Here is a 15,697-nt window from a genome sequence, read left to right as displayed (position 1 = left end):
TTGCATTGGAATTAAGCTGTGTTGTTTACCATACCGTTCATTTCATGAGTATAGTATATTTTTATATTTTTTCATATTTTCATTTAATTTTTTAACTGTTTTTCTTATATTTCAGTGATGGGAACATCAGATCACTTAATGTTCCCAATTTTTTGATGGGAACAATCAGACCATTTGGGAAGGCATCGGACGAAGGAGTGGGGAATGTTTTTTTTTTTTCAGGGATATTCCTGCGCGGGCCCTAAGCCTCTGGCTGGCCCGCTAAGTGTTGCTTGTTTCTGTTTTACTTGGGCGGAGTATGAGTATTTATGACTCGTATGGTCGCTTCAGTAAGATTTTGCCATATGTGGTTAACAACTTCTGCTCTGTTGAATCTACGTTGAAATCTTAATGGGTTTGTAACTGTGCACTGTGTTAGATAATGTTCCAGTGGTCTGTCGGGCAGAATGGTGGGGATGACGAGGGGAAGGAAGTGAGAGATATTGCGGAGGACGAAGGGACTGGGGAGTGGAGCGTGGTGGGAAGGAAGAGGGGATGATGGAGTGGGGAATGGTTGGAAATCTGAGGAGACGGGTGAGAGGGGAATGGTGGGGAGGACTGGAGGGACAGGGAAGGTTGCCGTGGCTCAGCAATGCAGCCACAGCAACGCATGGCCAGGTACTGCTAGTAACTAATAAACTTATATGCCAGAACTAAACCTCGCCCTTTGATGCCACTCCATGCCTGTCCAACTGTGGTGGGTATTCCCCCATCCTGAGCGAGTCCACTCTCCCCCATCCTGAGCGAGTCCACTCTCCCCCATCCTAAGCGAGTCCACACTCCCCCATCCTGAGCGAGTCCACTCTCCCCCATCCTGAGCGAGTCTACGGTGGAAACATATCTTGACACTACACTGGAGCCTCCGCCCCAGTCCCAGCGTGAAGCTGGGGGCCTCCGCCCCTCAGTCGTCCACTGACCTCCCACGAGAGAGGATGTACCACTCTTCTCTCCAGCATGTTCTCTTATCTCTGACTGCTTATTTTAATTCACTGTCCTAATAAAAATATTTATCCTACTTGCATATACACTTGCCATAACCGCTGGGCACACGATCAAGCGCAGGCAACCACTAAAACAACTGATAAATGAGCTTACTGCAGAATTCGGTTCTTGGGTGCGCTCAACCCCAGCCCTCGAAAATGGCGTCCTCTAAGACTTCCAACAAATTTTCTTTATGACTGCCTCACAGCAGTCAAAAAGGATTCAGTCAAGTCAGGAATCTTCTGTTCTGACTTGAGCTCACACAGCCGCCTTGCAGGCTGCAATTAAGGGGGGGGGGAGGTGGGTAGTGAAGGTAGTAAATGTCAAGTAAAGCAGAGTAAATGAAGAAGGGGAGGAGAGGAGAAGAGAGGGGATGAAGGATGGGTGGATAGAACATGGGAGAGGTTGAGGCAGGAACTGAGGTGGGGAAGAGGCGAGCGGGAATAGAAAACGGGGAGCGAACAGGGAGAGTGGAGGCCGGAGGGAGAGAATGAAGGAGGAGGAGTAGAGTGATGAAGGAGGAATAAGAAGAGTAGGGAGAGTAGACTGACTTTATTCTATCTATGATCTATGATGTTATACTATACTGACATTCTAAGATGTTCTGACGTTTGCTGCCACCACCTGTCATTGAAACTAAATATAAATTCCACTTATTTCAACAATGCGACAGGAACACTGCTTAATTTAGTTATCTCTCACGTGTTCATCTAGATATCTCTCTAGCCTTAACTCTTACTTGAGTGTACATTGATTCAAAAAGAGGACTAAACAAAAGTCAAGTTTGTTCGTCTACACATAGAAATTTATTAATCAAATTATTTTTTTTATTTCAATTTCTAGCAATTGATATTTAATACTTTGACATTCTATTATTTAACACAATATTTACCAAATTAAAAGGGGGGGGGGGGATCACCCACTCTATACACGCCCACACCATACATGGCTAAATGGTTCAGACTCCACTAGTTCTTCAACACTAAGACACCCAATTAAGACAATGCATTACTGACACTCTTACCTCACTAACAAGTTCACTCAGGGGTGGGTGATGGAACTCTTGTATATCTCAAAAAAAATCACCCACCAGATGGAGGAGCTGGTTGGATGTACTCTCCCTTGCAAAGGTTCCACTCTCACTGCCAAACTCTGGCCGAGCCAGGGTGGGTACTCTCGCAAGCTAGAACAGGTCCTTCTTTGTTGAAAGTACTGTCGTCAGCGGATTGAAGCTAGTCAACACCTCCCCTCATATCATCTCGCACCACCCCAACACGCACATACGCATACATTCACACACCCACCCACAGTTACAACTCACAATTATACATGAAAATAGTACAAAATACTTGCACTGTTACATCTACACAATGATACCTGCTTATCCTCTTCCACCTGAGGATACGACGATTTAGAGTTCCTTACAGGTACGACCACCACAAGGCTTCAGATCGTCTCCAAATCTTCATAAGTACCGAGAGGTGATGTGCGTCGCGCCCTTGGCAGCTTCCTCAACAGTTATATTCTGTAGCCAACACTTAAACACTTCACCCAGAGCTGTATTACTCTATATTACTAGGACACTGGAACGCATGTTCACCTCTGACAACTGCAGCAACTCAAGTGGCGTTACAATGTCTGCTAGTGTCACATAACGTCACAAACTGTCGACATCCTATCTCCACTAACATTGATAAGATGCTCATTCTTTGCCTGTATTATTTAATCCTTCACTGACGTTTATTATATACATTTCTTCTTCTGACATCTAAATTTTTGGTCAGGTATGCAGAATAACTCTCAACAGGTAGACTCATTCCTCCAGGCTACTTGGGGTCATAACACTCTCCTCCCCTTAGTTTCTAGAGTTATTCTCAGTGGTTAGACTTGGGATAAAGCGTCAGCCATTACATTATCTCGCCCTTTTATGTCTCACGATCAGGTTATACTCTTGAAGAAACAGGAACCACCTGGTTAACCTTTGATTCGCATGCTTCATCTTACTCTGAAACACCAGGGGATTATGGTCTGTATTCACAGTAACTGGGTGTCCTCACCCACTTACATATACCTCAAAATACTTAAGTGCCAGGACCATTGTCAATGTCTCCTTCTCTACCATACTGTATGATCTCTGATGCTTTACAAACTCCTTGGAGCAGACTGATACGGGGCGATCAATTTCATGCTTCCACTGTGTCAATACACCTCCAGCCCCTACATCACTGGCCTCCACAAGCAATGCAAACGATGCTCCAAAATCCGGCGATACTAACACAGGTGCCTCGGTCAATAGTTGCTTGGTTTCTCAAATGCCTATTGAGCTACTCCATTCCACTTCCACTTGAATTCTTAGACAACAAACTCGTCATAGAAGTTGCTACGGTGGAAAAGTTCTTACACAATTTCCGATAATATCCAATCATTCCTAAGTACCTCAACAACTCTTTCTTTCCTTTGGGTACTGGGAATTTATCGATGGCTTCAAGCTTCGTTCTCATTGGAGCAGCCACACCTTGCTCTACCACATAACCTAAGTACTCCAGTTGGGCTCTTCCGAGCTAACTCTTCGCCAAGTTAATAGTCATATTGGCCCTTTCTAATCGGCCAAACAAATCCAGTAGTGGATCTACATACTCCCTCCAGGAGTCTGGAAATATAACAATGTCGTCGATATACACGGCACAACCCGTGGCACAATGCAACACCTGGGTTATCACCTACTGGAAACAGCTACCGCTATTCTTCATTCTATACAGCAATACTTTATACTGGTACAACCCATCAGGTGTTACAAACACTAATATCCTCTTCCGATAAGGAAATCTGGTAGTACCCCTTCAACAGGTCTAGCTTCCACACATACTGTGCGCTGCCAATTCGATCTATGCAATCATTAATGCGTGGTATCGGGTGCGAGTCAGCGACCGTAATCATGTTCACCCTCCTATAATCTGTACAGAATCGATATGTACTATCGCTCTTCTTAACAAGGAGGTAAGGTGAACTCTTGTCACCTTCGCTGTCACTGATCCAGTAAGTACTTCACTTCTTTTCTCGTGGCCTCAGCTTTATCTGGACTGACCCTGTAAGGGTCAGTCCAGATAAAGGGTTTCCCAGGGTTTGATGGGAGCATCATCCCCTACGTTGACCTCATGTACCGTCCCTCGACGTCTTCTTGGTACATCCGTAAACAGTGATCAATTCTTCCGCGAAATGTCCACCAGTTCCTGGTGCTGGTCATCCTCAAAATGACCCAACTTCTCTTCCACCTAATTTCCACCTTGGCAAGGCTGTTTGTGTTGGACATCTTCGCTCCATCAGCCCTCTCTAGCTTAACGCTTTCCTCCTCCTCACTCGAATGCTTATCTTGGTCGTAATACTTCTTCATCAGGTTCACATGGCAAACCTGTGACTTCCTCGGCTGATGTGCACTATATAATTCACTTTCCCCAATGCTTTCTGGATCGTGTACGGTCCCCAAAATCTTGACTCGTACACACTCCCCCTTTACTTGCAGGAGGACTAAAAAAGGAAATGTATTGAGCTCGGTTTCACTCTCTCCACAAACAAGACGAAGGCATACTCCCATCACAAGCGGGGAGCAAATGAAGAACTACAAATTAATGGTGTAACACTTGAATGGGTTGACCACTATCGGTACCTTGGCGTCACTGTCGGCTCTAACAAGGGAAAGAAAGAGGAGCTCAATCAACTCATAGGAACATGCAAAAGTCGACTCAGGGCACTGAAAGCTATGACCTGGAATGGACATGGAGCCTCTATTGCCGTGCTTAAAATGATGTACACAGCCTATGTGCGCTCCGTCATAGACTATGCCGCACCAGTTCTGTGCACCTACTCCCAAAGCGATATGAAAAGGCTTGAAAGCATTCAAAATGAAGCCATGACAATCATTCTTTAAGTTCCAAGTACTGCCAAAACGTCTAATCTACGAGAGGAGTTGTCCCTTCCCAGTGTTAAAAGCAGAATTCAGGAGCTGAATGCTAAGCTTGCAATTAGGATAGCCAGAGATCCCCATTACAATGATATTGCTAAGAAAAAACTGAGCTCTGTGCTACTTTCAGGGGGAAACAGGAGAAGCAAAAAATGACATCACAAATCAGTCTGCTACCTTGAAGAGCTTCACCTGCTTGAGCAAGCCCGTGAGCTCATGCCTGTAGAGAGGTTACCTCCCTGGGAGGATGACTCATGCAAGATCATCATCAATGAAATGGCAACGAAAAAATCCAACATGATACCACAAGAAATGAGGCACAAGTATCTCGAGGAAATTTATAAAGAAGCCGCAGATGAACTAGATCAAATCTACACTGACGGGTCATCTAATCCTGTCAATGGCAGGGCTGGTGCAGCATACACGGTAATCAAGGATAATACTTTCCGACGCAGAAATGAAGAAAAAGCACGTATTGAGAGCTATGCCTCTTCAACGCAAGCAGAGCTAACTGCCATTGTTATGGCGTTAAGGTCTCTTGAACGGAACACTAATGGTGCAGTGATTTGCACCGACTCAAAAGCAGCACTGCAAAGCCTAAGTAAAAATCGGGCAGAAAATCTTGCAATAGTCGCTGAAATTAAGAAAGCTGTGAGAGTACTTACCAATCAGGGAAGAGTCGTCAAGTTTCTGTGGATCCCCTCCCATGTTGGAATATGTGGGAATGAACGAGCAGATGTGCTGGCTGCTGAAGGCGCTGAAGGAGACCATATTGAAAGCTTCATACCCAAGACTCTACTACAAATTAGAGGTATTGTCAGGCAACATCACCGTGACAAGATAACTGAGGAAAGGAGGATAGAAGCACAAACCAGTGAATCTATACGATGGTACAACATGGTTGCAGCTGGCAATCCCAATCATTATGGCCGAAGAGGAGGAGGACGAGGGAGAGAATCAGTAATAGCGAGAATCCGTCTTGGATACAAATATCCATGGAGATATGGAATGGAAACAACAGTTGATCAGCGAAGTTGCAGAATCTGTGATGAGAGTGACGGACACCGCCTTGACCACTATCTACGTGAATGTGAACACCTGAGAGAAATCAGAAATATGTGTAGAATAATAAACCCCACATTGTTTGAGTTAGGAAAACACTATTTGTCAAATATTGATACTGTTCCTAAAAGATTTCCCCATTTTGCACCCGCAAGATAACGTAAGCTTTAAAGGGTTGATAGATGTTAATCTTCTTGTTTGAGGAGCTGTTCACTTGAGACAGTTAAGCAAGTCCCAGCTGTGTCTGGGTACAAGTGACAGGACGAACAACCCAGCGGGTTTTCTTCCTATTGGGGAGTGTTGTACATGCTGCTATGGCGGTGTGTCCACTCACAAGATGAGTGACGCTGCCCAATAAACTCGCCCCTCGGGGCAAAATTTAATTTAATTTACCTGTTCCCCTTCTTGGAACTTCCTCTCCTTAGTCTTCCCGTCGTAATACTTGGCCATTTCCACCTGGGACACCTAAATTTTCCTTGGAAAGCTCTATGGCTCTAGAGAGCCACTCACCAAAAGTTTTCACATAATGTCTAACGTCTATTTACTGCCATCCCACCATGAGCTGCTCCTTTAATGCACTCACCGGTCTCCAGTCCCCTGTCCCTTCGCCCTCTCCAGCATCCACCACTCCTCCATCACATACTCCCCACCATTACCCCCTCACCCTTCCCTTCGTCCTCCACATCATCCCACACTCCAAGCCTCTTGTCCTCCCCATCATTCTCCACTCCCTCATCCGATGCATTCCCAAATGATCTGATGTACCCATCAGAAAAATGGGAACATCAAACGATCTGATGTTCCCATCACTGAAAAGTAAGAACAGTTTAATATCGAAAAGAAAAAAAAAGAAAAAAACTATACTCACGAAATAAACGGTATGGTAACCAACACAGCTCAAGTCCAACACAATATCACACAAAATAATTAAATCAAAATAAAAAATAGAAAATGCTAAACATGTTTTCCATTCAATTCTCCTTCATCAGAGCATTTTTGAAAAAGGGCAATGCCTATAGAGGACGAGGGGAGGAGGGAGTGGGGGAGTACTGTACTCCAGGCAGTACTCTACACCTTCTCTGTACTCCAGACAGTACTCTACACCTTCCCAGTACTCCAGACAGTACTCAACACCTTCCCTGTACTCCAGGCAGTACTCTACACCTTCCCTGTACTCCAGACAGTACTCTACACATTCCCTGTACTCCAGGCAGTACTCTACACCTTCCTTGTACTCCAGACAGTACTCTACACCTTCCCTGTACTCCAGTCAGTACTCTACACCTTTAAAGTACTCCAGACAGTACTCTACACCTTCCAAGTATTCCAGGCAGTACTCTACACCTTCACTGTACTCCAGACAGTACTCTACACTTTCCAAGTACTCCAGGCAGTATTCTACATCTTCCCTGTACTCCAGACAGTACTCTACACCTTCCATGTATTCCAGACAGTACTCTACACCTTCCCTGTACTCCAGACAGTACTCTACACCTTCCATGTATTCTAGACAGTACTCTACACCTTCCCTGTACTCCAGAGAGTACTCTACACCTTCCATGTGCTCCAGACAGTACTCTACACCTTCCCTGTACTCCACACAGTACTCTACACCTTCAATGTACTCCAAACAGTACTCTACACTTTCCCAGTACTCCAGACAGTACTCTACACCTTCCATATACTCCAGACAATACTCTACACCTTCCCTGTACTCCAGACAGTACTCTACACCTTCCTTGTTCTCCTGACAATACTCTACACCTTCCCTGTACTCCAGGCAGTACTCTACACCTTCCCTGAACTCCAGGCAGTACTCTACACCTTCCCTGTACTCCAGACAGTACTCTACACCTTCCATATACTCCAGACAGTACTCTACACCTTCCCTGTACTCCAGACAGTACTCTACACCTTCCCTGTACTCCAGACAGTACTCTACACTTTCCTTGTACTCCTGGCAGTACTCTACACCTTCCCTGTACTCCAGACAGTACTCTACACCTTCCCTGTACTCCAGACAGTACTCTACACTTTCCTTGTACTCCTGGCAGTACTCTACACCTTCCCTGTACTCCAGGCAGTACTCTACACCTTCCCTGAACTCCAGGCAGTACTCTACACCTTTCCTGTACTCCAGACAGTACTCTACACCTTCCCTGTACTCCAGACAGTACTCTAAACCTTCCTTGTACTCCAGACAGTACTCTACACCTTCCCTGTACTCCAGACAGTACTCTAAACCTTCCCTGTACTCCAGAGAGTACTCTACACCTTCCCTGTACTCCAGACAGTACTCAACACCTTCCCTGTACTCCAGACAGTACTCTACATCTTCTCTGCACTCTAGACAGTGCTCTACACCTTCCATGTACTCCAGAAAATACTCTACACCTTCCCTGTGCTCCAGACAGTACTCAACACCTTCCCTGTACTCCAGACAGTACTCTACACCTTCCCTGTACTCCACACAGTACTCTACACCTTCCATGGACTCCAGACAGTACTCTACACCTTCCCTGTACTTCAGGCAGTACTCTACACTTTCCTTGTACTCCAGACAGTACTCTACATCTTCCATGTACTCCCGACAGTGCTCTACACCTTCTCTGTACTCCAAACAGTACTCTACACCTTCCCTGTACTCCAGGCAGTACTCTACACCTTCCTTGTACTCTAGACAGTACTCTACACCTTCCCTGTACTCCAGACAGTACTCTACACCTTCCATGTACTCCAGACAGTACTCTACACCTTCCTTGTACTCTAGACAGTACTCAACACCTTCCATGTACTCCACACAGTACTCTACACCTTCCCTGTACTCCAGACAGTACTCTACCACCTTCCATGTACTCCAGGCAGTACTCTACACCTTCCCTGTACTCCAGGCAGAACTCTACACCTTACCTGTACTCCAGACAGTACTCTACATCTTCCCTGTACTCCAGACAGTACTCTACACCTTCCCTGTACTCCAGGCAGTACTCTACACCTTCCCTGTACTCCATACAGTACTCTACACCTTCCCTGTACTCCAGACAGTACTCTACACCTTCCCTGTACTCCAGACAGTACTCAACACCTTCCCTGTACGCCAGACAGTACTCTACACCTTCTCTGCACTCCAGACAGTGCTCTACACCTTCCATGTACTCCAGAAAGTACTCAACACCTTCCCTGTACTCCAGACAGTACTCTACACCTTCTCTGCACTCCAGACAGTGCTCTACACCTTCCATGTACTCCAGAAAGTACTCTACACCTTCCCTGTACTCCAGACAGTACTCTACATCTTCCCTGTAGTCCAGACAGTACTCTACACCTTCCCTGTACTCCAGACAGTACTCTACACCTTCCCATTACTCCAGAGAGTACTCAACACCTTCCCTGTACTCCAGGCAGTACTCTACACCTTCCCTGTACTCCAGACAGTACTCTGCACCTTCTCTGTACTCCAGGCAGTACTCTACACCTTCCCTGTACTCCAGACAGTACTCTACACCTTTCCTGTACACCAGACAGTACTCTACACCTTCCCTGTACTCCAGACAGTACTCAACACCTTCCCTGTACTCCAGACAGTACTCTACACCTTCTCTGCACTCCAGACAGTGCTCTACACCTTCCATGTACTCCAGACAGTACTCTACACCTTCCCTGTACTCCAGACAGTACTCTACATCTTCCCTGTACTCCAGACAGTACTCTACACCTTCCAAGTACTCCAGACAGTACTCTACACCTTCCCTGTACTCCACACAGTACTCTACACCTTCCAAGTACTCCAGACAGTACTCAACACCTTCCCTGTACTTCAGGCAGTACTCTACACCTTCCCTGTACTCCAGACAGTACTCTACACCTTCCCTGTACTCCAGACAGTACTCTACACCTTCCATGTATTCCAGACAGTACTCTACACCTTCCCTGTACTCCAGAGAGTACTCTACACCTTCCATGTGCTCCAGACAGTACTCTACACCTTCCCTGTACTCCACACAGTACTCTACACATTCAATGTACTCCAAACAGTACTCTACACTTTCCCAGTACTCCAGGCAGTACTCTACACCTTCCCTGTACGCCAGACAGTACTCTACACCTTCCATATACTCCAGACAATACTCTACACCTTCCCTGTACTCCAGACAGTACTCTACACCTTCCTTGTACTCCAGACAGTACTCTACACCTTCCCTGTACTCCAGGCAGTGCTCTACACCTTCCCTGAACTCCAGGCAGTACTCTACACCTTCCCTGTACTCCAGACAGTACTCTACACCTTCCATATACTCCAGACAGTACTCTACACCTTCCCTGTACTCCAGACAGTACTCTACACCTTCCCTGTACTCCAGACAGTACTCTACACTTTCCTTGAACTCCTGTCAGTACTCTACACCTTCCCTGTACTCCAGGCAGTACTCTACACCTTCCCTGAACTCCAGGCAGTACTCTACACCTTTCCTGTACTCCAGACAGTACTCTACACCTTCCCGGTACTTCAGACAGTACTCTGAACCTTCCCTGTACTCCAGACAGTACTCTACACCTTGCCTGTACTCCAGACAGTACTCTAAACCTTCCCTGTACTCCAGACAGTACTCTACACCTTCCCTGTACTCCAGACAGTACTCAACACCTTCCCTGTACTCCAGACAGTACTCTACATCTTCTCTGCACTCTAGACAGTGCTCTACACCTTCCATGTACTCCAGAAAGTACTCTACACCTTCCCTGTGCTCCAGACAGTACTCAACACCTTCCCTGTACTCCAGACAGTACTCTACACCTTCCCTGTACTCCACAAAGTACTCTACACCTTCCATGTACTCCAGACAGTACTCTACACCTTCCCTGTACTTCAGGCAGTACTCTACACTTTCCCTGTACTCCAGACAGTACTCTACATCTTCCATGTACTCCCGACAGTGCTCTACACCTTCTCTGACCTCCAAACAGTACTCTACACCTTCCCTGTACTCCAGGCAGTACTCTACACCTTCCTTGTACTCTAGACAGTACTCTACACCTTCCCTGTACTCCAGACAGTACTCTACACCTTCCATGTACTCCAGACAGTACTCTACACCTTCCTTGTACTCTAGACAGTACTCTACACCTTCCATGTACTCCACAGAGTACTCAACACCTACCTTGTACTCTAGACAGTACTCTACACCTTCCCAGTACTCCAGACAGTACTCTACACCTTCCCTGTACTCCAGACAGTACTCAACACCTTCCCTGTACTCCAGGCAGTACTCTACACCTTCCCTGTACACCAGGCAGTACTCTACACCTTCCCTGTACTCCAGGCAGTACTCTACACCTTCACTGTACTCCAGACAGTACTCTACACCTTCCCTGTACTCCAGACAGTACTCTACACCTTCCCTGTACTCCAGGCAGTACTCTACACCTTCTCTGTACTCCAGACAGTACTCTACACCTTCCCTGTACTCCAGACAGTACTCTACCACCTTCCCTGTACTCCAGGCAGTACTCTACACCTTCCCTGTACTCCAGGCAGAACTCTACACCTTCCCTGTACTCCAGACAGTACTCTACATCTTCCCTGTACTCCAGACAGTACTCTACACCTTCCCTGTACTCCAGGCAGTACTCTACACCTTCCCTGTACTCCATACAGTACTCTACACCTTCCCTGTACTCCAGACAGTACTCTACACCTTCCCTGTACTCCAGACAGTACTCAACACCTTCCCTGTACGCCAAACAGTACTCTACACCTTCTCTGCACTCCAGACAGTGCTCTACACCTTCCATGTACTCCAGAAAGTACTCTACACCTTCCCTGTACTCCAGACAGTACTCTACATCTTCCCTGTAGTCCAGACAGTACTCTACACCTTCCCTGTACTCCAGACAGTACTCAACACCTTCCCTGTACTCCAGACAGTACTCTACACCTTCTCTGCACTCCAGACAGTGCTCTACACCTTCCATGTACTCCAGACAGTACTCTACACCTTCCCTGTACTCCAGACAGTACTCTACATCTTCCCTGTACTCCAGACAGTACTCTACACCTTCCAAGTACTCCAGACAGTACTCTACACCTTCCCTGTACTCCACACAGTACTCTACACCTTCCAAGTACTCCAGACAGTACTCTACACCTTCCCTGTACTTCAGGCAGTACTCTACACCTTCCCTGTACTCCAGACAGTACTCTACACCTACCCAGTACTCCAGACAGTACTCAACACCTTCCCTGTACTCCAGGCAGTTCTCTACACCTTCCCTGTACTCCAGACAGTACTTTACACCTTCTCTGTACTCCAGACAGTACTCTACACCTTCCCTGTACTCCAGACAGTACTCTACCACCTTCCCTGTACTCCAGGCAGTACTCTACACCTTCCCTGTACTCCAGGCAGTACTCTACACTTTCCCTGTACTCCAGACAGTACTCTACACCTTCCCTATACTCCAGACAGTACTCTACACGTTCCGTGTACTCCAGGCAGTACTCTACACCTTCCCTGTACTCCAGACAGTACTCTACACCTTCCCTGTACTCCAGACAGTACTCTACACCTTCCCTGTACTCCAGACAGTACTCAACACCTTCCCTGTACTCCAGACAGTACTCTACACCTTCTCTGCACTCCAGACAGTGCTCTACACCTTCCATGTACTCCAGAAAGTACTCTACACCTTCCCTGTACTCCAGACAGTACTCTACATCTTCCCTTTACTCCAGACAGTACTCTACACCTTCCCTGTACTCCACACAGTTCTCTACACCTTCCAAGTACTCCAGACAGTACTCTACACCTTCCCTGTACTTCAGGCAGTACTTTACACCTTCCCTGTACTCCAGACAGTACTCTACACCTTCCATTACTCCAGACAGTACTCTACACCTTCCCTGTACTCCAGACAGTACTCTACACCTTCCCAGTACTCCAGACAGTACTCTACACCTTCCCTGTACTCCAGACACTACTCTACACATTCCCTGTACTTCAGGCAGTACTCTACACCTTCCCTGTACTCCACACAGTACTCTACACCTTCCAAGTACTCCAGACAGTACTCTACACCTTCCCTGTACTTCAGGCAGTACTCTACACCTTCCCTGTACTCCAGACAGTATTCTACACCTTCCATGTACTCCAGACAGTACTCTGCACCTTCCCTGTACTCCAGACAGTACTCTGCACCTTCCCAGCACTCCAGACAGTACTCAACACCTTCCCTGTGCTCCAGGCAGTACTCTTCACCTTCCCTGTACTCCAGACAGTACTCTACCACCTTCCCTGTACTCCAGGCAGTACCCTACACCTTCCCCTGTACTCCAGGCAGTACTCTACACCTTCCCTGTACTCCAGACAGTACTCTACACCTTCCCTGTACTCCAGACAGTACTCTACACCTTCCCTGTACTCCAGGCAGTACTCTACACCTTCCCTGTACTCCAGACAGTACTCTACACCTTCCCTGTACTCCAGACAGTACTCTACACCTTCCCTGTACTCCAGACAGTACTCAACACCTTCCCTGTACTCCAGACAGTACTCTACACCTTCTCTGCACTCCAGACAGTGCTCTACACCTTCCATGTACTCCAGAAAGTGCTCTACACCTTCCCTGTACTCCAGACAGTACTCTACATCTTCCCTGTACTCCAGACAGTACTCTACACCTTCCCTGTACTCCACACAGTACTCTACATCTTCCAAGTACTCCAGACAGTACTCTGCACCTTCCCTGTACTTCAGGCAGTACTCTACACCTTCCCTGTACTCCAGACAGTACTCTACACCTTCCATGTACTCCAGACAGTACTCTACACCTTCCCTGTACTCCAGACAATACTCTACACCTTCCCAGTACTCCAGACAGTACTCTACACCTTCCCTGTACTCCAGACAATACTCTACACCTTCCCTGTACTCCAGACAGTACTCTACACCTTCCCTGTACTCCAGGCAGTACCCTACACCTTCCTTGTACTCCAGACAGTACTCTACACCTTCCCTGTACTCCAGACAGTACTCTACACCTTCTCTGTACTCCAGGCAGTACTCTACACCTTGAATGTACTCCAGACAGTACTCTACACATTTCAAGTATTCCAGGCAGTACTCTACACCTTCCCTGTACTCCAGACAGTACTCTACACTTTCCAAGTACTCCTGGCAGTATTCTACATCTTCCCTGTACTCCAGACAGTACTCTACACCTTCCATGTATTCCAGACAGTACTCTACACCTTCCCTGTACTCCAGAGAGTACTCTATACCTTCCATGTGCTCCAGACAGTACTCTACACCTTCCCTGTACTCCAGACAGTACTCTACACCTTCCATATACTCCAGACAATACTCTACACCTTCCCAGTACTCCAGACAGTACTCTACACCTTCCCTGTACTCCAGACAGTACTCTACACCTTCCTTGTACTCTAGACAGTACTCTACACCTTCCATGTACTCCAGACAGTACTCTACGACTTCCTTGTACTCTAGACAGTACTCTACACCTTCCTTGTACTCCAGACAGTGCTCTACACCTTCCCTGTACTCCAGACAGTACTCAACACCTTCCCTGTACTCCAGACAGTACTCTACACCTTCTCTGCACTCCAGACAGTGCTCTACACCTTCCATGTACTCCAGACAGTACTCGACACCTTCCCTGTACTCCAGACAGTACTCTACATCTTCCCTGTACTCCAGACAGTACTCTACACCTTCCAAGTACTCCAGACAGTACTCTACACCTTCCCTGTACTCCACACAGTACTCTACACCTTCCAAGTACTCCAGACAGTACTCTACACCTTCCCTGTACTTCAGGCAGTACTCTACACCTTCCCTGTACTCCAGACAGTACTCTACACCTACCCAGTACTCCAGACAGTACTCAACACCTTCCCTGTACTCCAGGCAGTTCTCTACACCTTCCCTGTACTCCAGACAGTACTTTACACCTTCTCTGTACTCCAGACAGTACTCTACACCTTCCCTGTACTCCAGACAGTACTCTACCACCTTCCCTGTACTCCAGGCAGTACTCTACACCTTCCCTGTACTCCAGGCAGTACTCTACACTTTCCCTGTACTCCAGACAGTACTCTACACCTTCCCTATACTCCAGACAGTACTCTACACGTTCCGTGTACTCCAGGCAGTACTCTACACCTTCCCTGTACTCCAGACAGTACTCTACACCTTCCCTGTACTCCAGACAGTACTCTACACCTTCCCTGTACTCCAGACAGTACTCAACACCTTCCCTGTACTCCAGACAGTACTCTACACCTTCTCTGCACTCCAGACAGTGCTCTACACCTTCCATGTACTCCAGAAAGTACTCTACACCTTCCCTGTACTCCAGACAGTACTCTACATCTTCCCTTTACTCCAGACAGTACTCTACACCTTCCCTGTACTCCACACAGTTCTCTACACCTTCCAAGTACTCCAGACAGTACTCTACACCTTCCCTGTACTTCAGGCAGTACTTTACACCTTCCCTGTACTCCAGACAGTACTCTACACCTTCCATTACTCCAGACAGTACTCTACACCTTCCCTGTACTCCAGACAGTACTCTACACCTTCCCAGTACTCCAGACAGTACTCTACACCTTCCCTGTACTCCAGACAGTACTCTACA

This window comes from Procambarus clarkii, chromosome 24 (assembly GCF_040958095.1).
Source record: "Procambarus clarkii isolate CNS0578487 chromosome 24, FALCON_Pclarkii_2.0, whole genome shotgun sequence".
Lineage (NCBI taxonomy): Eukaryota > Metazoa > Arthropoda > Malacostraca > Decapoda > Cambaridae > Procambarus > Procambarus clarkii.
The sequence above is the reverse complement of the archived record's forward strand: the minus strand, read 5'-3'. Positions refer to the sequence as shown.